The 24,097-nt window shown below is 51.1% G+C and overlaps 1 protein-coding gene across 1 annotated transcript in view; it reads left to right on the top strand.

Annotated features, from left to right (window-relative positions):
* Nucleotides 1-24,097, top strand: part of SRRM3 (serine/arginine repetitive matrix 3) — a 180,365-nt gene that overhangs the window by 53,105 nt on the left and 103,163 nt on the right. The window contains exon 2 of the mRNA XM_005284437.4: nucleotides 13,092-13,219. The gene's annotated coding sequence lies outside the window, so the exon portion shown is untranslated. The remainder of the gene's footprint in view (nucleotides 1-13,091; nucleotides 13,220-24,097) is intronic.

Raw genomic sequence — 24,097 nt, 5'->3', positions numbered from 1 at the left:
TGTAGGACGGCGCGAGTGGGCTGTCCACGTTTGAACCCTGGTTTGGCTGGGAGTGTGGCCACATGGTCAGAGAACCACCATGACCTAGGCCCAGCGGGATTCCCTGGCTGGCTCATTACAGAAACAGCTTTTCCTCTCCTGGAATTGGCACCGCCTCATCTATTATTGGGAATGGACCATATCCACCTTGATCAAATTGGCCCTGTCAACGCTGGTTCTCCACTTGTGAGGTAACTCCCTGCTCTCCAGGTGTCAGTATATTTATGCCTGTATCTGTAACTTTCACTCCATGCACCTGAAGAAGTGAGGTTTTTACCCACGAAAGCTTATGCCCAAATAAATCGGTTAGTCTTTAAGGTGCCACCGGACTCCTCGTTGTTTTTGTGGATACAGACTAACACGGCTACCCCCTGATATTTGACCCGATGCATGTGTGTTTCACGGATTTATCCTGTCCAGGCGGCAAACAAAACCCTGCTAGAACCCGGATGCCCCTCACTGTCCCTGGCCTCCATGGGCTAGTGTAGACAGCCCCTAAATAGAGTCATGCTGTTAGGGCTCAATCCGGAGCCCACTGAAACCAAGAGGCGCTTGCATTGACTCCCATGGGCTGAGCCTGCGAGGACAATTTCAGTGAGAGCTGAGGGCGCAGGATCGGGCCCTTTGAGAGCTTTGGGACTAGAGAGAATAAGCCAAGGCCAACTGACAAAGCAGCTTGCTAGCCACCCCCGCCTTGCGGGCACCCACCAGCCGTGCATGCCCATGGCGTTCGAGAGGGGCAGTGACCGCTCGAGTGCCCCAAGACCAGTCAAGGGAACTCACTGGCCAGGTTTCCATCTCAGAGACCGGGAAGACCAGCAAGGCAAGGAGGCTTGATACTGGCGGGGAGAGGGCTGGATGGGAAGGATTTGTATCTGATTTGCTTGAGGCAGCCTTTTACCGTGACCTTTCGAAAGGGGGAATTAACACAGCTCCGTGGAATTTTGCCTGCCACCGGCATGAATTGAATCAGACCAGTTAAGGATGATCATCACCCAAACTGCTACATTTGAGAGGTTCTTCCCTTCCCATCCAATAGAAATCCAGGAGGATGTATCCACTTATAAGCAAAGTACAAGCCTGGTGCTCTCAGCACTGGGCAGACTGGAAGCTGCTTTTGGGAGCCCCGTTGTAACAAGGACCGTGGGCCGGAGGCAGCTGCAGGGGCTGGCAGGCACATTTTGATCAGGTCCCCCAGGTCGGTAGCCTGCCCTGTCATGGCAGTGAAGGAGAAGCTTGTGTCCTGCTGCTTACCAGAGACGATCTTGTCTGAACAGCAGAGGAGCTGAAGGGCTCGATTAAAGGACACACTTGTCTTTCCTTCGAAACCCTGCACATTATGAGATGATTGTGCAACGTAACCAGGGACTGGATAGCAATATTCTGACAGCTTCATAAAACACGACGCCATGTACATTAATGTGACATCCGTCATACCGAGTGTCCCCAGATGCTTCCGAGAGAATTAGCCCTACCGTCATCCGAGGAGAGGGAGGATAGGAAAGCGTCTAGGTGCCATTTAAAAGGGCAAGTGATTTTAACGGAGGCACGGGGCCCCACTGAATCTATAGATAAAGACCTTAAATAAGGACATTAATTAATTAACAGATGAGCCCACACACCCCAAGGCTGATTGGCCAAGATTTTTGGGCCTGGATGCTCAGAGATATTTAGGCACCTAACACTCACGAGCCTCAGTGACTAGTGATTTCAAGGGTGCTTCATCCGGGGTGCCCTAAAGGGGCCTGAGTTTCAGAGGGTGAATGCTCAAGCACCTTCTGAAATTAAGGCCCTTTTAAAGCATCTCAAATTGGGTGCCCAAAATCACTAGTCGTTTTTGGAAACCTTGGCCAATGGGGTGGAGAGTCGATGTCGCTGGGAACCTGGAATGCGTGAGCAAACAGGGAGGGAAGGTGGGTGTGGTATCCGAAGGGCTGGATGGAGCTACGCCACGGAGATATGTGAACACTGGCTTCAGAGAAAGAGAGGAAACCAGGAAAGCCGATAGCAGATGGAGACAGATTTGTCCTCCTCCTTTGGAGCTACACTGTGGAGCCTGCTGGCTGCAGGATACTGGCTCGTCTAGGGGAAGGGACTTGGGACACACCAGTTGCAGGAGATGAATTGAGCCCGAATAGGGATTTCAGCAGAGGCAGCGTCTAGAGAAGGGTGGATGCTGGCAATGCTGGGCTGCAGCCGGATCTGAGGAGAATGAAGGTGAAGGGGACGCTGTTTATCTGTCTGATCACCAAACCAAAAGCATCATGTTCCTCTTGGTGATCCATGGATGGGGAAGGGAGAGGGTGAGTCTGGAACCCCCGCTGCCAACCAGGTGATTCCCAGGTAATTCGCAGGGAAAACGGGCTGGTCCCTGTGGAGGAAAAGGTCCAATAGATGGAGGAAGCCCATCTCACTGAGCGAGAGACCTCCAATGCATGCAGTCCACCTGGGATCTGCATAGCAGGGTGAATGGACAGAAAGTGCAAGCTCTGAGCATATCCTGTTGGCCAAGTGCTGGGTACCCACAGATAGGCCAGCTTGTGAGGAGATGATAGCTAGCCCCTCCCTCTGTGTGGCTGCACTGTATAGAATCGCTCTTCTCCCTCTCTGCATTAGATACCCTGTCTAGACTATAGCGAGGCAGTAGCCGTCCTATATAGCTAGTTTATACCACACTCCTCCTGTATCTTAGTGCCGTTATCTTTAAACAGTCCTGGAGATATAACGATAATGAGTAATTATTTATTCCTTTGTATTGCAGTAGTGCCTAGCAGGGCCCCATTGCGCTAGGCACTGTCCAGACCCATAGTAAAATACAGTCTCTGCCCCCAAAGAGTTGTGCAGCTACAGCCCTGATTCAGTAAAGTATTTAAGCACCTCCTTTACTGAATTGGGGTCTAAACATACAAAAGAGACCAGGTGGGAGAAAGGCAGTATTGTCTCTATAGTACAGATGGGCAAACTGAGGCACAGAGCAATTAAGTGACTTGGCCAAGATCACACAAGGTGTCTGTGGCAGAGCCTGGCATCTGTCTTGCAAAGGATTTCCATTGCATAACATTAAGGTTCTGTTTCTTAAAGAGAAGGACACTTCCTCCTTGTAGGACAGGTGGGGTAGGAAGCCTCGGGGAGTGTACGAAGTGTTTTCCAAGAGCTGAGTGATGGTCTGTTGTACGCTCAATGCTGCATTCAACTAAAATGACTCTGCAAAATGTCAATCCATTAAATGTGGAATTCACTGGGTATTTAAGCCTAATGGACTAGACAGGATGTGTGTCGGTGGAGACGTGGCAGTATTATCGTGGGTCGTTCGTTTCCTTTATGCCCCCATCTGGATCTGGGCCCCTCCCGCACGCGGCTCCCTAACGATCACTCTTTCCCGGTGCTGCCTGTGGCTGGGCGGAGCGTTCGCACGTCTGAAGTTTCAGCTCCGTACCAATTCCAATGCATTGATGGCTGCTCTTCCAGGAGCTAAACTAATCAACATCTCAGGGCCTGGAAAACATTCCTCTGCCAACCCAACTAGCGCTGCCTGAGTTTGAGGCTTGATGCGCTCAAAGCATCTGGTAATTTTATTGTGTTTCGGTGATGAGTAATAACTGCTGAAGGCCTTGATCATGTTGCAGGCTCCGTAATGGGGCAAGGGCATCTTTGCAGTAACTGGTACCATAAGTGCCATGCGGTGATGGTCTTGCTAGCCAGCTCTTGTGATTTATTTTCCAGTAACAGTTGTATTAGGTGCTGTACATGCATGTCATAAGAGACATTGTCTAAACACACACGACAGACAAGGGAAGGTTTATTACCTCCATTTAACAGCGGGGGACCTACGGCCCGGAGAGAGCGAGTGGTTTGCTCACGGTCATTAAAATGACCCACCGCAGAGCCCTGAACGATGGCGTGATGGTCAAGATGCTCTTTGGAGAGCTGCATTCCAATTCCTGGCTCTGCCAAAGACTTCCCGTGTGATCTTGGGCAAGTCACTTAGCCGCTGCCTGCCTCAGTTTCCTCCACTGTACAATGGAGACAACAGCCCTGATCTGCCTCCCAGCAGGGCTGTGAAGATAAATACATTAAAGATTGTGAGGTGGTCAGATCCTATGGTCCCTTAGATCTCTTGAGCCCCAGTCATGTGCTTTCTCCACAAGACCATGGCTGGCATTGCTTGAGTGACTGAAGTGTAGGGTGACCAGACAGCAAGTGTGAAAAATGGGGACAGGGGGTGGGGGATAATAGGAGCCTATATAAGAAAAAGAACCAAAAATCGGGACTGTCCCTATACAATCGGGACAGCTTGACACCCTAGTGAAGTGGTGGGGATCACCTGAGTAATGCTTCTCTGCTCTCCTCTGGGATGGAAAAAGCCTGAATGATTCTGAAGAGACGATACCTCTCCCACCCTGGGCCTGGGTATCTCCCAGCTCTCTAGGAAATAAGAAATGATGCTTTGTGAAAAATGGGGTGGTTTTGGCATTTGGTTTTGTTCCACATCAGGGCAACAAACCAAGACTCTGCAACATTTTTCACCAAAAAAACAAGAGAGAGAGAGAGTGTGTGCGCCCAGAACTCCCTTGGCAGGCCTGATTCAGAGCTGGTTCTCCCATGTCCCCGGTGAGTGCCCCAACCACCAGGCTCTGGCTCTGTGAATATTTTATTGGAACAGCTCCAGCAGGGGGCAGCCCAACCCAGCGGTAGCCAATTGCTGCTTGGCTGGGGCTCTCCCACATGACCTGCGGGCCCAGGTTCAAGTTACGCGGCTCCAGCTCAGGGGTGGCAGGGGCTTGAATCTAGGCCTCCGCCCTCCAAGCTGAGTGCCCCAACTGATGGGCTCTAGGAGGGGGCTCGCCCTCTGGGTTTGATCATAACTTCCTGGTCCTGACAGACCTTCCTGGCCACAGTTGTCCTAGATTCGTAGATTGCAAGGCCAAAAGGGGCCATTGGGATCATCTCGTCTGACCCCCTGTAGACCACGGGCCAGAGAACCGCCCCCAAAATAATTCCTAGAGCGAATTGATACATGGCTGTGAAAAGTTTCAGTTCTGATGAACGGACTAAAAAATGCTTGATCCCAACATCCCGCGCGCCCGCTCCGAGCTTTAGAGACGAGCCATAGCCCTGTATTTTGGGGGAGCTGAATCCATGGCCAAATGTATTGCGTGCTGCCTGGTGATTCAGTGCCCGCTCTGTAAGCCATTCCCCTAGGGATAGGGGGCTCATTCTGAACCAGCGCCGTTTATGGCTGCATTCTGCCGTGATTGTCGCTGCGGGTAGTGCGACCATTCAGTTTTCTGTGGAGCTGCTCCCTGGCGATTTATAGCAGCATTGCATTCATGGTGGTTTTATGTTCCGTTGTTTTCATGTCTGCACCTATCCCTTCAGAGCAATGGTTGCTGTTATTACCGATTATTATTATTATTACTCATGTCTGGGTATGTTTTCCCCTATTGTCCTAAACTGCCTATAAAAACCCAACAGAGCCTTTCAAACAAGAGAAGAAAGAAACACAGAATGAGCGTCGGTGACGCTGCCCCTCCCAGAGCCCAGAGCAGGGGTCTGGCGGCAGAAGAAACCATTGTTAAATGATATCACAGTAGTGCATAGAAGACCCAAGTGAAATTAGAGCCCCCATTGTGTGAGGTGCTGTATAAACACACAGAGACAGCCCCTGTCTCGAAGAGCGTACAGTCTATGCAAATGAAGGGTGGGAGAGAAAACCGAGGGACAGTGACTAGAAGTGGTAGAAACTGGAATTTCTGTCCCGCGGGAAATGGCGAGATTGCAAAATTTGTTTTCATCCCAAATTGGGAGGAAAAGTCAAAATCTTGGACTATTTTGTGGAATGAAACAGTCCAAAAATATTTTCTTATGATGTTATCGTTTCCACAAGTCGAACCACAACATTTAGATAATTTCCCATAAAAATGTTGACAATGTCGCTAGGTTCCCATGAAATATTTCAGGGTAATCTGCTTCACTGGAAAATTTTCAACCAGCTGTAGACGTGACTCACCCCAAGGTTGCCCAGCAGTTCAGTGGCAGAGGCAGACCAGACCTCAGCTCTCCTCGTTCAGTGGTTTAGCCACTGAACCCCACTGGCTCTCTATGCTGCTACTTGACATCAAGAGGCAAGTCCATCCCTGGGGTGATCCCTGGATGTCACCAAACTTATGCCCAGGGGGATTTGGCCCCCACCCACCAGCCTGGTTATTGGATGGCCCAGGGGGTGTGAGCTGGTTATTTCAGTCCCGTTCCCGCTGGGCAGTTTGTAGATTGATAGATGTGAAGGCCAGGAGGGACCATTATGATAACTTAGGCTGTCTTCTTGCATAATACAGGCCATTGACCTCCGCCCAGTGACCCCAGCAGTGGGAGGGGAGCGGGCGAGGTGGCTGCACATCAGGGCTGAGATGCAGTGGCCTGGTTTGCTGCTGGGGGGCGGGAGGGAACATGAGCTGTGTCTGCCTGGGTCCAACCAATGTAATACACCCAGTTTCATTGCCGGTAGGAAAAACCTCCCATCGGTTAAGAATACCTGCTCTCCCTCCCGTCACCTCCAGCGCCTGGACAGCAAGGGAGAGCGCCAAGGGCCGGAGCCTCAGGCACTGCGAATCGACATAGCTCCATTGAAATGAACATCTCCATTGAAGTCATAGGAGCTATGTGGACTTACGCCACTGAGGATCTGGCCTGTCTGAGGGTTATAGCCCTTATGGTATGTCCACACTGCAGTGTCAGCCCAGGGTTCAAACTCAGGTTCAAGCCTAACCTCCCTTACGTCTACACACAAATTGCACTAACCCAGGACTCGGTCCCAGGACCCCTCGGGGGGTGGAGGGTCTGAGCCTGAATCAAGCTGGGACCCAGGGTTCAAGCTCTATTGCTGTGCAGTGTAGACACAGCCGCACTGGACTCGGCTATTGGAGTCCTCCCAACGTATCCCCCAGGCCAACTTTCTTCGTCCCCTGGACAGTCAAGTTTGGTGGACAGTCAAGTTTTCCCAAACTGCTCCATGAACAAACGGCTCAAGCCGCCACCTTTTGGGAGAGCGCTGAGAAGTCCGGGAGACGGATGGCTGGACTCGGGCCTGCATAATGCAATGTAGATGCTGGGACCCAGGGTTCAACCATTCCTAACTGAGTGTAGACACTTAAGCCTTACGTTACCAAACCCAGGGTCTGCTAACTCGCCTTCTACCAACCCTGGACTTACACTGCCAGTACACCTGAGGCTGGCCCATGTCAACTGACTCAGGCTAGGGGCCTGTTTCATTGCAGTGTAGACATTCAGGGACAGGCTGGAGTCCGGGCTCTGGCACCCGCCATGGGATCCCAGGGCTCAGGCTCCAACCTGAGTGTCTACACAGCAATATTAGAGCCCCATAACCCCGTGAGCCCAAGTCAGCGGATATGGGCCAACCGCGGGGTTTTAATTGCAGTGTAGACGTACCCTCAGAGACCTAGGCAAACCCTGGCAAGCATCACATCAAACCCTGTATTAAAGCCGATTCATGTATGAGAGAGAGAGAGAGTGTGTGTGTGTGTGTGTGTGTGGCAATGTCACATCATCTCCCAACGTCTCCCTTGGCTTCCAGCCGAGTGACAGTTGCGTTCTGCAGGCGCCGCGCGGTCCAGATGTTGATGAACATCTGACCTGGCTTTAGGACTGGCTGCCCTAAATGTTAATCAGCACGATTTGGTTCACTTGGCTGCTCTCCTAAGCTGTGGGGGGCTTTCTGTAAAAAGGGGGGGGTGGGTCTGTGTTTGGAATTAGCTGCCGCACTGATTTGCTAACGGGATTCGGGCGGGTGACGTCCTGGAACAGGTTTCCGATGCTCCCTCTGGCGTGGGTTTTTAAGGAGACTGGGGAATGAGGTGCGATGTCCCGGTGATTTAATGCACAACTGGCCTCTTACGTACAGAGACCTGGTGTCTTTATTTTAAAAACCTGGCAGTTATAGGACGGATCCGGGGGTTAAAACTATACATGCTAATGAGAGTGAGGAGGTAATAAATAGTACAGGCTAGAAACTGGTACAGTGCAGTGTCCGCCATCAACCCATTCCTGGTCGCCGGCGCCCCCATCCCCCCTGCTCTTTCAGTCTTGGGCTCTGCCATGACACCTCAGTCCCAACCCAACCCACAGCCCCTGCTAGCCCATTCCTGGCCTCTGCCCATACACCTAGTTCTGCCAACGCCCCTTGATCCTCCACTGCATCCCCCCACTACCACAGCTCCACTTGACCAGAGGCTGCCAGCTCTCATGCTCTGCACAAAGAGGGAACGAAGCACAAGCCACCAATCTCCTGTCCCCCTCCGACGATCTAGGGCAGTATTTGGATCCCGGCCTGCCCAGCTAGAAGCCTGGTGTCTTGGCCCACGGAGCCACCCAAACATGTTGATCAGAGAAAGCGAGGCCCTGTTTAAAACCCCGTTCAATTGCAGGAATGACCCATCAGCGCAGCCCTGAGCGATCTCCATCCTCCCTGCTATGAGGCAGGGATCCACCAGCCCCGCCGGCTCGTGCTGCAGTGTGTGGCACTGTCAGGGACAGCTCCAGGAGCCAAGCAATGGCGTGCCCTCCCCGGCCCCGTCCATCTCTTCTCCTGTCAGGTTCCCAAGGCGTTTAGACCAGCTCTCTTGCCTACACCTGCCAGTTGCTCCAACGACAGCCGCTGTATCTGGATGTCTGGTGTCGCCGGAAGGTTGAAAGCCATCCCGGTCCTATAGGAGGGGACAGCACGGGCAAGTCGCCCTGTCACTGCGTTACATAATCTGACTGGCGCTAAACCAGCCCCGGCTGCATTGCTGAGCCGGAAGGTCTGCTCCTGCCAAGCAAGGAGCACGGTCGTTTGGCTCTGCTTTCCCCTCGGGCTAGATTCGCCAAGACGGCCGAAATTAGAGACACCGTCCAGAGCACAGGCAAGTGCCCCAGCTCTTGGGTCTAGGCCAGGTCTGCAGTCTGCGTCTGTGCAGCTTCGCTGGCTCCGTTGCCCTTGGACTGTCTGTGCAAGGACTTGCAAAGTGGGGGGAGAGAGGGGGATGCTTGCAGAGCTCCTCCGGAGATGGGCCAGTGGTTAGGAGTCTAGCTGTGGACTTGAGAAACCTGCGCTTCGTTCCTTGCTCTGCCACACATTTCCTGTGTGGCCTTAGTGTCTCTGGGCCTCAGTCTGCCATCTGTGAGAAGGGGCTTATCATTCTTCTTTACCACACTGGCCTGCTGGGGGCAAAGGGGGGCCACGCAAGTGCCATGGGTAGGTGGAAAGGGGATGTATGTTTCTGCCTCCTTTACTGGGTTTAGGGTTGTCCCTCCAAAACTGATAGCAACCTGTGGAGCTCACGTGACGGGGAATTTTGCACTTGGGTCCCAACCTTTCTGAAGTGGGAAAGTGCCTGCGGGGGACCCGTAACATTCAGATTTGGACGGGCGGGTCAGAAGTGCTGCACCATTCCTAAAACCGGCAGCTGCATGTCAGTGGCATGGGAGGGGCTTTCTGTATCTAGCTGGGTATACTGCGCCCATCACCCTGGTGTCCGAGAGATACAGCACACAGGTTAGCTGCCTTGGGCGCCACTGATTTGTGGGGACAATGGGGCACCTCCGGATGCAGTAAAGCATGTCTACAAGTACCGCTGGCGCAGGACTACGTCTGCAGCTATTTCTGCCCGCAAGCACAGAGAAGGCCCCCCTGAAAATCTGGCCCCAGCAGAGTGCACTGGGGCCTTTTGCGGCAGAAGAGATGAATGCACAACACTGGTCTGCCCGGCGGTCGCACATGAGGAAACGGAGCCCTGTCTTCATTAGCAGCCGTGGGATGGCGTTTGATGGGCAGTGGGGTCCTGGGGCATGCAGGAGACCGGAGACCCCTTTGAACGGCCCCGTCCTTTCGGATCCACAGGCAATCCCTCCGGTGAAAGAGCAGGCGACAGAGAGACAATAGAACCTGGAAATCCTGGTGTTCAAAACTCCCCCTTTTCTGCAGTGACTCGGCACTGATACCTTCTTGCGGATCGCGTGGTTGTACACTCCATCTGCAGGTGCAGCTGTTCCCTGCCCCGCGTGGTACGCAGAGGCAGGAGAGCATGGGCTGCAGTAGGAACCGTATATAAATGGGTTTGCACCCTGCTCTAACCTACAGAGCAGAGTATGGCAAGTCAGGATTCCTGGGGCCAGCGTCTCCATGGTCCTGTGCCCGGCGTGGTCGCAACCCACAGGCTTTATCCTGCGGCGTGTGATCTTTTTTGGATCCGAAGGAAGGGAGAGGAGCAGTGGGGAGCGGACGTGGATTTTGATTGAATCCTCTGGGACTGCATCCGGGCAGAAGGCAGAGCAGGGCAATCCAGCTAGAAGGGTCCAGGAACCGCCCGAGGGAAGTTTGGCAGTTCATGGACATGCTCACTAGCTGGTTCTGAAGCTTTCATTCAGAGTCACCCTCCCAGAGCTGAGCCAGTCCGAGGGGACAGGGGATCTGCGGACCCATTGGCTGATCCATGTGGGACTGAGAAACTATCGGCTCTGAGGGCGGGGTCCCAATTCCTGAGGCCCTTTCATACAGGCTACAGATTCAGCTTATCAGCTGTCGAGCAGACCAGGCAGCTGTTAACCCAAGGGCGGGAATGCTGCTGTCAAGGATTCCAGACTCCCATTTGGTGCCAAGGCGCTGGAGGGTTTGGAAAAGAACTGGGACGCTGCTGTTCTTCTCAAGCTCGGAAGAATCCCGGTGACACACGCTACATATTATAACGGAGAAATCAGCTCCGAGAGAAGATCAGAGGGCAGTGCGTGTGTGTGCCAAAGGAGGGAAGTGTAGATGTCGTGTTGAAATGCTGCATTTAAATATATGCAACTGCAGCAAAGAGGGGAATCTGTGTATAGCAAACACCAGTAGACAGTTACCCAATAGCTTTTGGTTAAGAAGTTATTCCTCACGATCTCTTGGAAGCTGGCTGGGAACTATTAACACTCCATTCAGGGTTTTACATACAATACCCCTGAAATTTTAACTTTGTGCAATGTTTTTTTTTTTTTTGCAAAGTCCAGATAAGACAGAGCTCTGGCCTCTGCAGCAAACGGTTCAGCGGAGGTGCAGGAAAAGGGGCGTGTAAAAGAGTTAGATGTACTATGACCTCAGCACCCCACATCCCATTACACCCTCATTCACAACCATGCAAAGTGGGGGCCAAATTCTACCATTCTGATCCGGTAGAGTTTTACATCCACGTTGTTCTCACATGGCACTGGTGTCAGCGACCACCTAAAATGGAGAGACCTGGCTTTGTCCCTGATTCACAGGGTGACCTTGGATATGTGGCTAAACCTGCCCGTGCCTCAGTTTCCTCCTATGTAAAATGGAGATAACGTGTCCTGGCCTGATTCACAGGGGTTAGTGGGCAGTTTGGTGGTCTGCAAAGTGCCTAGAGATCTTGCTATGGCAGGTGTTAGTAAGCCAGGCTAGCGTCGGCATAAAGGAAGGTGCCTGCTTCTGTTCATACTGACATTCCCATCAGGGAAAAGCCAGTAATAAAAACCCAGTTCGCTGGGGAGCTGCTCAAGGGTTAGCTGGTGAATCCGTTACTCCCACTGGTATGGAGGGTTTTTATCAAGAGACTCGCAATCTTTGGGGCTTTTCTTAAAGCCCCAGCCCCTGGAGTCAGGGGATTACATGAGAATCTCAGGCGTCAGTAAAAAAAAGTTTTTTAGCCCTCATGGTTGAAGGAAAAAGCTTGAAACCTTGACCACTTTCAGGTCCCAGTTTTTATGTGTCTAAAGCAGGGGTTCTCAAACTGGGGGTCGGGACCCCTCAGGGGGTCGCAGGGTTATTACATGGGGGGTCGCAAGCTGTCAACCTCCACCCCAAACCCCGCTTCGCCTCCAGCATTTATAATGGTGTTAAATACATTAAAAAGTGTTTTTAATTTATAAGGGGGGGTCGCACTCAGGGGGTCACCAATACAAAAGTTTGAGAATCACTGGTCTAAAGAAACATAAAAGAAACTCGTTATTTGTCAGGTTTTTTTTAAATCTCATTATTTTTAAGGCAATTTCATGATTTTGGGGTGCTTGACTCATGATTTATTGGATACTTGGGGTTGGCAGTGCTGGGTTTCATAGCAGTCCCATTGTTTCCAGGGGGACTGCTCACGTGAGTAGTCAGCAACGTGATCAAATGGTTCCCAAGCTAGCCCAAAATAAACAGACCAGAGGTGCAAACAGAACCTGTGGTTTAATGGCTGCCCATGGGCTATGATAAACAGACTCTGCGGCTCGTTCGGACTTCTCAATAGATCCATTTCCCGGGACACACGCACACCCCTGCATGTGGTAGAACTTTGGCCTCCCACACTAAAAATTAATCCGTGCAATTTTCAGATGATAAATTTGGCTTTGGAGAAAAACAGCTGATCTTGGTTCAGGAAGGCCCGTTTGCAACACAGACACCTGGTAAGAAGACAAGGCTGGGCTAGTGAACAAGACATCCGACATTGTTATAGCTGGGGTGGAAATCACCTGCTATGATTAATGCTGCTGCTTGGGATTCAAAACACGTTTAACCCACTGTGAAACTGACAACTAAGAACGTTCTCCTCCTCTGGGGCAGGGTGGAAGGGAGGGGAGGGTCTGATCCCCAGTCTGGAAGATGAGGATTACTTGTAACTGGGCAGCAATGGGGTGATGCTCTATATTGCTATCTCATGGCCTTTCCTTCCAGAAGCTGCAATGGGATGTTGGCTTCCAGGCTGTGCTATGGGGGAACTGGAGCTTTAAGGGCTGAGCTTCCCAGCCAGAGATGCCTTGAGGCTCTGGTTGTTAGGCACAGCTGGATGTAAGTGGACGCAGAATAAAGCAGATCTCTGGCAAGTGCCTTCAGCACGGAGTGATCCCTGAGCATCACACGGGCCTTGCTTCTACCTTCTAATCATTGGCAGGTGGCTGCACTGGGGGAAGGGCTGGCCGCTGACATGGAGAACGGGCAGTTGGAGGGCGATGGGTGGGGGAAAGGGAAAATTCCAGCCGCTTTGGGATTAACAGGGTTCTCCTCTCTGTCTTTCTCCCAGGCAGTGAAGCCAGCAGTCCTGGACCAGTCGGGCTCTCATAGGAAAAGTTTGCTGCGGGCAAGAAGGTCCCGAACTGAGCTGCTAGGACTGGAGCCGTGCAGTGGCCGATGGACCGTGGCCTCTGAGAGGTGAGCCTGGGCCTGGGCGGTCGTAGGACGGGTGTGCGTCTTACTAGGGTGGTTCCTCGGGGTGTGCTCAGAGTTGGGGACACAGGGATGAGCCACTCACCATGAGAACAGCTGATCGGGCTCATGATCGTGTCTACCTGCACGGGTCTCCTCTCTGCCCCCTGTTGTGTCCCCGCCTCCCGCTGTCCTGTGGCCTCCTCTCCAACCAGCCATCTGCTGACAGTTGATTCGTTGCAGCTGCCGCACTAGGAGTGAAATCCTGGCTGCACTGAAGTCAAGTGAAGTTTAGCCCCTGACATCAGTGGGGCCTGGATTTCACCCCAGGTTTCTGGAGAGGCCTGTCTGCCCTGTCCCTTGTAAAACACTGATCAGAACCCAGCCCGTAGCAGGAATGGAGAAAGGTGGGCTTGTGGTCGAAGTGCGAGCCTGGGCCTCTGGAGATGTAGGGTCACGCCAGCTCACGAACTCCTTGTGTGACCTCAGGCATGTCGCTTAGTCTCGCAGTTCCCGTCTGTAAAGAGGGGGTAATAATCTTCCCGGTGTTAACTGAGAGTGTAAATTCTTTGGGGCAGGGAGTGTTTCAATGTATACGTACAGCACCTAGCGCTGCAGGGAGCTGCGCTTGTTTAGGGGTATCGAGTTGGTACTATAAGGTGACGAATGATGATAACCTATCAACACTTCATTCCTCACCGGGTCACCCATCCCCCACAATGTCTCATGACCCTGCGCTGCGTTGCGCCATAGAGTTGCGCTCTTCTATACATCTCACTTAACACTGTTTTGCCCCCATCACGGCCTTGCTGCATCTCAAATCCAGGCGGTGCCTCAGCAGTAAATATCCCCTTTGAGCAGATTTATTCTCCTATCGATCTGTTTTTTCATTCGAGTAGATTATCTGAAGTTTTGAATAAGGAATGGCTCTGCTGTCCTCTCCCAAGGCTGGAGAGAAATATGACTTCAGCCTAGGGCATCCCTGACTGCCGCTTTCCAGGGCTGCAGCGAGGGTTTTCAGTGACACTGGATTTGAGTTCTGGTGAAACAAATTGAATCAGAAATGCCTCTGGGAGTCAGAAAAGGTGCAGTGCCTGGGTGGAAGGGAATGGGGCTGGGGGCCGGGGGCTTGGATTGGAGGTGCATTTCTAAAAGCAATGGAGGGACAGAACTGGCTGGGGAAATGGTGGTTCCATCCCACGAGAGTTTTTGCGATTTTGAAATATTTCCCCATCCTGAATCACAATGAAACATCAAAATCTCAACATTTTTCAGGCACTGGTACCCTGAAATAAACTCTGCATCGGGTCAGTCAAATCAGCTGGTCTTGGTAACGTCAAAATATTTTGTTCTGATTTCGAACCTTCAAAATGGTTTTTAAACTTTTCAGAAAGTATTCATTCCCTAAAATTTCGAACCAAAAAGTCGTGTCCAACTGAAAAATGAAACTTTTTGTTTAAAAAAAGGTCAAAATGTTTCAACCATTTCAGAATGTTTCCCTTTTAAAAAAAAAACATTTTTGAATTGATGCATTTATGGAGGGGATGGTATGAGACTGGCTACATCCCAACCTGTGACCGCTGGCAGCAAATATCTCCAATGGCTAGTGATGGGACACTAGATGGGGAGGCTTTGAGTCACGACAGAGAATTCTTTCCCAGGTGTCTGGCTGGTGGCTCTTGCCCACATGCTCAGGGTCTAACTGATCACCATATTTGGGGTCGGGAAGGAATTTTCCCCCTGGTCAGATTGGCAGAGACCCTGGGGGGTTTTCACCTTCCCCTGCAGCGTGGGGTTTGGGTCACTTGCTGATTTAAACTAGTATAAATGGTGAGTTCTCTGGAACTTGATTTGAGGATTCAGTAACCCAGCCGGAGGTTCGGGGTCTGTCATAGGAGTGGGTGGGTGAGGATCGGTGGCCTGCAACGTGCAGGAGGGTCAGACTCGATCATCATGATGGTCCCTCCTGACCTTAAAGTCTAGGAGTCTATTTGTCAAAACTGATCCTTGCCCACGAACAGTTTCAACCAACCGGCATCCCCCAACGAAAAAATGTTTAGTCTGAAAATTCCTGACCCGCTCTAGGGAGAAATTCTCCCCTCCACTGCTAAAGCCCAGGGTAGAATTCCCCCAAGTGGAGGCACTGCATATGCCAACCAGAAGCGCCCCTACATTGCCAGCTGCCATTGTAAACCTTGGCACATGGGGCAAGCTAGTGTGAGAGGGGTATCGCCAGAGTCCCATTGGCAGCTCCTGGGGGACGACTGCAACTTAGAGCGACCCTTGGCTATTCTAACTGATGCTGCCCCTCATCTCATCAAACTCCCTAGAGCCAGAGATTTCAAGGCCGGAAGGGACCATTCTGATCATCTGTTCTGACCCACTGCAGAACAGCAGCTGGAAAGTTTCAGGCAGTGGTGACAACGGTTCCATCTGTGATCCCCAGTCAAGGATGGGGCCCCGCTTGCTGGGTGCTGCACAGACAAATCGCACAGAAGACAGTCCTTGCCCAGGGAAGCTTGCTGGCAAGGGGTCAGAAATGTTGGGCTGGAAGGGACCTCAAGGGGTCATCTAATCCCGCCCCCTGCGCGCAGGATGAAGTATATGATCAGACAAATGGGGACGGGGTGAATGGGAAGATGTGGTAACAAAATGAACAGAGTTTTGCAGAAAACAGACGTCTCCCTGATACTTTATATATAAACCTAAACCAGCCCCGCACAGCCTCAGTGATCTGAGCCTAATTTAACCCAGATTCCCTCTGATCTGAAACGCCTGCCCACGCCTGTGAATTGCATTGAACCGTCGCTCAATTACCCAACACCTCCGGTATCCAGAGTTGGCCACCGTGGCGTCTGAGCAATCAAAGCAGTGCTGCGTTCATGCACACGAGCCCCTGCGCAGAGCTGCCCACCAGCATTAAAATAAACAACGGCGCAGATTTGCCACCTAATGGTTATCACATTGATCCTGCAGGAAGGGTCTTCCTAGCTGTCTCTGGCTGACTGCTGAGTGGATAAATGCTGCCCCGTAACCAGAGATATGCATAATCTAGTCTGACACCGCCAGTCCAGTGCTTGAGGACGTATGCTCTTGCAACCGACAGTGCTAGCCCCACAACTGCTCTGGGACACCCGTTTGGCAGAACTGCTCCTGAATCACAAACGCCAACATCTGGATGAAATACACCGAAATGCCCCATCAGATCTGTGGTGCCTGCACAATGTCCTTTGGCCAGAACCTTGCAGTTTTCTCCTACGTTTCCTCAAACCCTCTCTGGAAAAATCCCCAACCTGGCTTTGACAGTTAGGCCCCAATCCCCTCCCCCAAGCCACATTAGAAATTCCTTCAGCTCTTGGAGTGTTACTCATCGCGCCTACCAGAGTACTCCACCAAAGCGCTCATGTCTCCCCCAAACTGCCTTCTGATAATGCAGCCGCCATACTCAACCATTACTGGAAGGGAAGGCGAAGGGTAGTTTTATACTGTTCAGATTACTCATATCAGGGAACAGTTTCTAAAGTGATTTGCATCTGTTTTTCAGTCTCTCTCTCTCTCTCTATCCCTATGTGTCCCGAGATAGCAAGCTATCCCTATGTTTCCCCTTCCATCTATCTATCTGGTGATCCCCGTATGTCCCCATCTACCTAGCTAGTATGAAAAATATAATGGAAATATAATCAGAATTATTGTACTGCTCTAAATCTCCATGTCCTGTTCTCTCGCTGTTTGTGGTAAATAATAACATAATATTCTAAATTTCTTTGGGCAGGGGCGCTATTATTTTTTAAGAAATCTATGCAAAGTAGAACACGGTACTATGGAGTTTCATCAATATTTCATAATCAGATTTCAAAGCACGTTACCAAAGTAGCCTTATGCTTGACATGGGAATTAATTCAGGGAAGTCCGAAGGCCTGTGTTTTGCAGGAGGCCAGACTAGATGATCACAGATCACAGTGGTCCTGTCCGGCTTCAGAATCTGAGTTGTTCCCATTTTACTGATGAGATAATGGAGGCTAAGAGAGGGGAAGCGACCAGGCCAAGGTGCCACAGTGAGTCAGGGCCAGGACCACATTCCACATCTCTTGAATCCTAGTCCCTGGCTTGTTGTTATTTGTATTCCAGCAGTAAGCAGAGGCCTCAGCTCAGACTGGGGCCCCACGGCGTTAGGTGCTGTACGTAAACCTCGTGAGAAACAATCTCTGCCCTGCAGAGCTTGCAGTCTAAAAAGACAAGGCGGGTGCCGGGTGGGAGAAAGGAAGTGCTACTAACCCCATTTTACCAATGGAAAAGTTAACTAAGAACATTTTCAAAAGCCTTGAAATGGCCGAGAAGCCTAAGTGCCATTTTCAAAAATGAACCGAAGACTCATTGAAAGTCAATGGGACTTAGCCTCCTGGGGGCCGGATTTTTAAAGGTATTTAGGTGCCTAAAGATGCAGATAGGCTCTTAGTGAGATATTCAAACCCCTCCTCTGGAGGCACCTAACTCCCCTTGAAATCTTTTGAAAATGGGACTTAGGCTCCTCAACCTGGGGGTCAAATTTTCAAGCGCACCCAAGTGATTCGCCCAGGGTCACAGAGGAATCTTTGGCCAAGTCCCAAACTGAATCCCTATCTCCTGAATCCCCATCCAGTGCAGAGAACGCACAAACACCCCGCCCCCTTCTTGGTCAGAAACTTTGCAACAGAAAATGCCAATTTGGCAATTTCATGAGTACACCTCGAGCTCAAATTTCACAGGAAACCGTTGAAGCGTTTTGAACAATAAGGTGAGGAATATGGATTCAGTTGGGGGCTTGGCCAGCGATTCCTGTACGCAAGTCACTTAGAGTAAGATTTTCAAAAACTCCTAAGTGACTTAGGAGCCTATGCCCTATTTTCAAAAGATTTTAATGGGAGTTAGGTGCCACGGGGCTTTTGAAACCCCACTGGGCATCTGTCTGGCTCTTTATAATATACATAAAAGTCAAAACATCCCTCTATTCTCCGCCTGTGGCACACAACAGTTTAGTCTCTGGGCGGCTCTAATACGTTAGTTCACTGTAGGGAGACTTGACATGATTTGATTTTTATTTACCTTTTTATTTAAACGAATAATATCAATGTTTATTTTAAGCACTTATTTTTCTTTTTATCACTTTCAATTTTCCCAGTTGCAGGAACTTATGGGGGATCAGACGCTGGGGGGCGGAGAGACGTGTTAATGACAGTAGACGTTAAGATTCCGAAAGCTGACGCTTTATGACCATTAAAATGTAAATTTGTTAACATCACCTGTCAAAATAGACAAAGTAAATATCCTTAAATCAAAGCGGGATACGTTCTCAAGCCGCATTTTTCTTTCCTTTGTAAATTGCGATGATTCTGGATGGAACTGTTTTGTCCTGGGTTTGTGTGTGTAGGGTGAAATTGACATTTACCGACAGTTACTGATAACCATCGAATCCTTCCATGCCTAAATATAGGCTATGGGTTGAAATGCAGGCCTATCCGGGCTGGGCTGAGTGGCCTGTAACATACAGGAGGTCAGACCAGATGATCTGATGGATTTTTCTGGCCTTCTCCCACATGGAAATTCTGAATTTTGGCCCGTGCTGCTGCCTAGATCCAGCCCCTCTGCATCCGGCGTAAAGAAACCCAGCAAATGCAGCGGGGCAGGGTGTGTGTGTGTGTGTGTGTGTGTGTGTGTGTGTGTGTGTGTGTGGTATGCAGCGTGTGTAATGAAGGAGGAGTTGTAATGAGTTAGCATGAAATCCTGTGGGCGGGCTTGTGGTGTAACAGATCTTCAGGGCATTTCCCATTTCATTTTGAGAGCGCAGCGCGTTCAGATAACGGACCGACAATAAATACAGCTGCCTGCCCTCCTTGGTCTCTGCGGCTGCAGAGGCTGCCAGCTGATAGCAGTGCAATAAAAACAAAGCCTTGTAATTAAGTAATCAGACGAGGCTGGGAAGGCAGAGTTGTCAGGAGACAAGTGACTGCGCGGGGCAGCCCATTGCAGAGGGAAATCCGGGGATGTCCCACAGGCTCTGAGGGACTCTTATTGAGATGGGGCCTCTCCCAGTGTCTCTGCGCCAGGGCCTTGCTGGGCTGTGGGAGAGACGGCCCTGCTTTCTGCGGTGCAGGAGGCAGGCTCTTTAGTGGGGTTGGCTGGCTGCTCCAGAGCTAAGCGTCTCTCCGCTCGCCCACGGCTACTGGGGGATCGGGATTGTTGGAAGGGTGCAGCTATTGCGCCGCTTGGTGGATTAGGGACACCATTGTGCTGGGAAGGGCGCCGAGCTGCGCCACCCCAGGGAGAGCACTGGGAGGCGTTGTGCCCCTAGGCCGTCCGATGGGCCGTGCAATCACCCTGCCTGCTCCTTGCCCCCTTTGGGGTAGCTGGCACCGCTAGGAGGCAGGCCCCGCGCTGAGGAGAGCAGAGGGATTGCGATTACCCATTTACGCTTCCTCTGATTTATCCCTGCCGCTGAGCTACCCCTAACTAACTGCTCCCCCACCCCCGTTTCAGGCCAGATCCTGCTCCCGCTGATTCAATGAGGGCTCCTGGATGGGCGTTTAAAGTTCAAGCCTTCGGTTACTTAGATTTCCCAAGCAGCCCCCTTTTCCCAGCATTGTTTACAGGCCGGTTACTGAGCTGGGCAAAGCCAGAAACTGGGTTCCGTAAGGATCCAGGTGATCATAGAATCATAGATTATAGGACTGGAAGGGACCTCGAGAGGTCATCGAGTCCAGTCCCCTGCCCGCATGGCAGGACCAAATACTGTCTAGACCATCCCTGATAGACATTTATCTAACCTACTCTTAAATATCTCCAGAGACGGAGATTCCACAACCTCCCTAGGCAATTTGTTCCAGTGTTTAACCACCCTGACAGTTAGGAACTTTTTCCTAATGTCCAACCTAGACCTCCCTTGCTGCAGTTTAAACCCATTGTTTCTGGTTCTATCCTTAGAGGCTAAGGTGAACAAGTTCTCTCCCTCCTCCTCATGACACCCTTTTAGATACCTGAAAACTGCTATCATGTCCCCTCTCAGTCTTCTCTTCTCCAAACTAAACAAACCCAGTTCTTTCAGCCTTCCTTCATAGGTCATGTTCTCAAGACCTTTAATCATTCTTGTTGCTCTTCTTTGGACCCTTTCCAATTTCTCCACATCTTTTTTAAAATGCGGCGCCCAGAACTGGACACAATACTCCAGCTGAGGCCTAACCAGAGCAGAGTAGAGCGGAAGAATGACTTCTCGTGTCTTGCTCACAACACACCTGCTAATGCATCCCAGAATCATGTTTGCTTTTTTTGCAACAGCATCACACTGTTGACTCATATTTAGCTTGTGGTCCACTATAACCCCTAGATCCCTTTCTGCCGTACTCCTTCCTAGACAGTCTTTTCCCATTCTGTATGTGTGAAATTGATTTTTCCTTCCTAAGTGGAGCACTTTGCATTTGTCTTTGTTAAACTTCATCCTGTTTAACTCAGACCATTTCTCCAATTTGTCCAGATCATTTTGAATTATGACCCTGTCCTCCAAAGTAGTTGCAATCCCTCCCAGTTTGGTATCATCCGCAAACTTAATAAGCGTACTTTCTATGCCAATATCTAAGTCGTTGATGAAGATATTGAACAGAGCCGGTCCCAAAACAGACCCCTGCGGAACCCCACTCGTTACGCCTTTCCAGCAGGATTGGGAACCATTAATAACAACTCTCTGAGTACGGTTATCCAGCCAGTTATGCACCCACCTTATAGTAGCCCCATCTAATTTGTATTTGCCTAGTTTATCGATAAGAATATCATGCGAGACCGTATCAAATGCCTTACTAAAGTCTAGGTATACCACATCCACCGCTTCACCCTTATCCACAAGGCTCGTTATTCTATCAAAGAAAGCTATCAGATTGGTTTGACATGATTTGTTCTTCACAAATCCATGCTGGCTGTTCCCTATCACCTTACCACCTTCCAAGTGTTTGCAGATGATTTCCTTAATTACTTGCTCCATTATCTTCCCTGGCACAGAAGTTAAACTAACTGGTCTGTAGTTACCTGGGTTGTTTTTATTTCCCTTTTTATAGATGGGCACTATATTTGCCCTTTTCCAGTCTTCTGGATGTTTTCTTTCAGTTCCAGGTCGGGTGGATTCCCTCCTTGCTGAGTTTCTCACCATTCCATAAAAACGTGGGGGCAAAAAGTGTGTGTGTGTGTGTGTGTGTGTGTGTGAGAGAGAAAATTCACCAGCATTGTGAGGCAGGGTCATAAATATGAGGCAAGGACAAATCAGTCTCCCTCGCCAGTTTCACCAGCCGTGTGAATTTTGGGGTGCTCTAGGAACAGGTTGGTCTCTCCCCTCCCCCGCAAAAGAAAAGTCCTGGATGATGCCTAAGAGCGTGGTTCTCAAGGGCTCCTTTAGCTCGCTGCACTGAACCTGGTTGGGGGGCTCTCTAGACCAGTCGCACTTTGGGGGTGTCACTCGCTCATGATGTTCTGAGCATAATGGGCCAAATCATGAGCATCCGCATCCCCCGCTGATGCGAAGGGGAGCTGTGGATGCTCAGCAAATCTTTAGGATTTGGCCCCGCGTTCTCTGTCAGGGCCTGGAGGTATTTGGACTGATGAAGCTACAATGGGGCAAACTACCCCATCTCACCCATGGGGTATGCACTGCTGCAAATATGCCCACATTAGACAGGGCCTAACACTCTTCCCTGGGTTACGCCATTCTCTCCTTCAGCACAAGGACGCTGCTGCCTTGGGAAGCAAATTATCCTTCCTTTCAGTAGAACTTGGAGGCCTCAGCTGAGTGTTGGGTGCTGGACGGACACAGTCTCCACCCTGAAGAGCTTATGCTCTAAACTGAAGAGACAGACGAAGTGGAAACTGAGGCCCGGAGATTGGAGGTGACAGGACCAAGGACACCCAGCAGGCCAGTGACGGAGTTGGGAATAGAACCCACATCTCCCGACTCCGTCCCATCCACTGTAGCCCCCTGAGCAGTGGAACTCCCTTTTGTCAGCGCAGCTCTGACATCTGATGTCCCGGTGGTCTACACTGCCACCTTGTGCTCACGCACCAGCCTCTCTCTCCCTGTCAAACTCCCCTTATTTGACACACACAGGCCGTGTGGAGCCGGACGGCATCCAAGGGGGTGTTTTTCAAGTGCTCGGAGCTGCAGACGACAGAGATGACGAGCGGGAGTTGGCTGTGGAGTTTCGCGGCGTTATGAAAGCCTCAGAATTGAAACAGGTGGAAATCAATGAGGTTACAGTGGGATTTCTGTAGAAGTAGCGGCTCCTGGCTAGTGAGGGGCTCATGCATTTATATACAGATGCCGACTGTCGGACTCCAGCCGTATGTACGGTTCTGTTCGCCAGTCCCAGAGCTGATACCCCAGTGCTGAAGGGAGTGCGGGGAGACAGAGCAAATATATTTGTCATGTTTCCTTGTCTGATGAGCCTCATCTCCACGGACAGGCTAGGAGACCCTGCTAAAGAGCCTAGTGTCTCGCAGGCTGGTGGAATAATTGCTGACCGCACCTGGTTTCCATTGTGGGAGGCAACGGGGGAAGCGTTTGTTTCAGAAAAATACCACGCGTCTCTGAGCAGCGGCGTGAAATGATGGCGGAAAACCAAAGGGATCTGGGCTCTAGGTGGGCGGCAGCATTGTTAGGCCCAATGCCGAGCCGGGTGAGATGCACCCAGTCGCCAGCCCTCTCCCCAACTGAGCTAGCCCCGATCTCAGCCTCGTGCCCTCTTCCAGAAGTGAAACTGGTCCAGCTCGGAGCCAGCCTGGGCCCCAGAGGGGTATGAAAAGGGAGAACTGGTCTGAACCTGAGCCCTGCCCCTGAACCGCGGTGGAGTCGCATTGATGCAGATTTGGGGCTCCATACGGGACTAACTAGCTAATGTTCTGTGGCCTGTGGCGTGCGGGAGGTCAGACGGGGTGAGCTAATGATCCCTTCTGGCCTTACAACCGCCATGTTCTCCTGTTGGTTTATCAGTCCTGGAAGGTAACACCAAGGGCTGGTCTGTGCAGGTTTTGTACAAGCTGGAACGTCTGCCCGATGGCCCAGCTGGCTTGGGCCCCGGGCCCCGGGCCCCAGGTGCAAAGCAGCCAGCACTAGACTAGGGCAGCCCCAAAAGGAGCAGGCGCTGCTTGCTCAGCGCCCGGCCAGAGCGCTTGTCCCTGGTTTAACACCTCCTCTCCCCGTGAAAGGGGGGAAATCTGAGCTGAGGTGGCAATAGAAACATCTACCCTTTCTGCAGGACCTCGGGCGTCCAAGGAGTCAGGATCTACGCCAGTGGGCACGACGCTTTAGGAATCTCCTCCCTATTCAGCAAAACACTTAAGCACGTGCTTCTCTGAATCAGGGCCTTAGTGGATCTGACTCCAGGAGTCTCATCGGGATTCAAGTCAAAGCTCGCCCCACTTTTGCTGTTGGAGGACAGATTACCTGGGAAAGCCACGTAGCCGGGAGGGTGATTTCATCCGTCTGTGAAACGATTCGATGATACTCATACAAATAACATTATACAGCCTTTCAGGAGGGCTGACCGTACCAATGGCCGCTGGGTAAAACATGACAAAATACAGATGGCTGCACTGCGGCTGTGCGTGGGAGATGTATTCTCATGTCACCTCGACAGATTCAAATGCATGGGGACAGGTAGGACACCTGGTGGTGGGGATCCAAGCGATGTTTCCGCAATTAGAGAGATTTGGGCAGGTTGGTAAGTTTCAGAGTCGCTGGGAGGTAAATCTGAGCCGGTGGAGACTCTTCCCGTGTTCAGTACAACTCTGGTCCCTTTGGTATAGTGGGGAAAGCAGGTGGCTGGAGGGAATTAGCAACACACGCAGCAGGACATGGCTGCGAGCGGCTGATTT

Source organism: Chrysemys picta, chromosome 19 (assembly GCF_011386835.1).
Source record: "Chrysemys picta bellii isolate R12L10 chromosome 19, ASM1138683v2, whole genome shotgun sequence".
Lineage (NCBI taxonomy): Eukaryota > Metazoa > Chordata > Testudines > Emydidae > Chrysemys > Chrysemys picta.
This window is presented reverse-complemented; position numbering and strand designations above follow the sequence as displayed.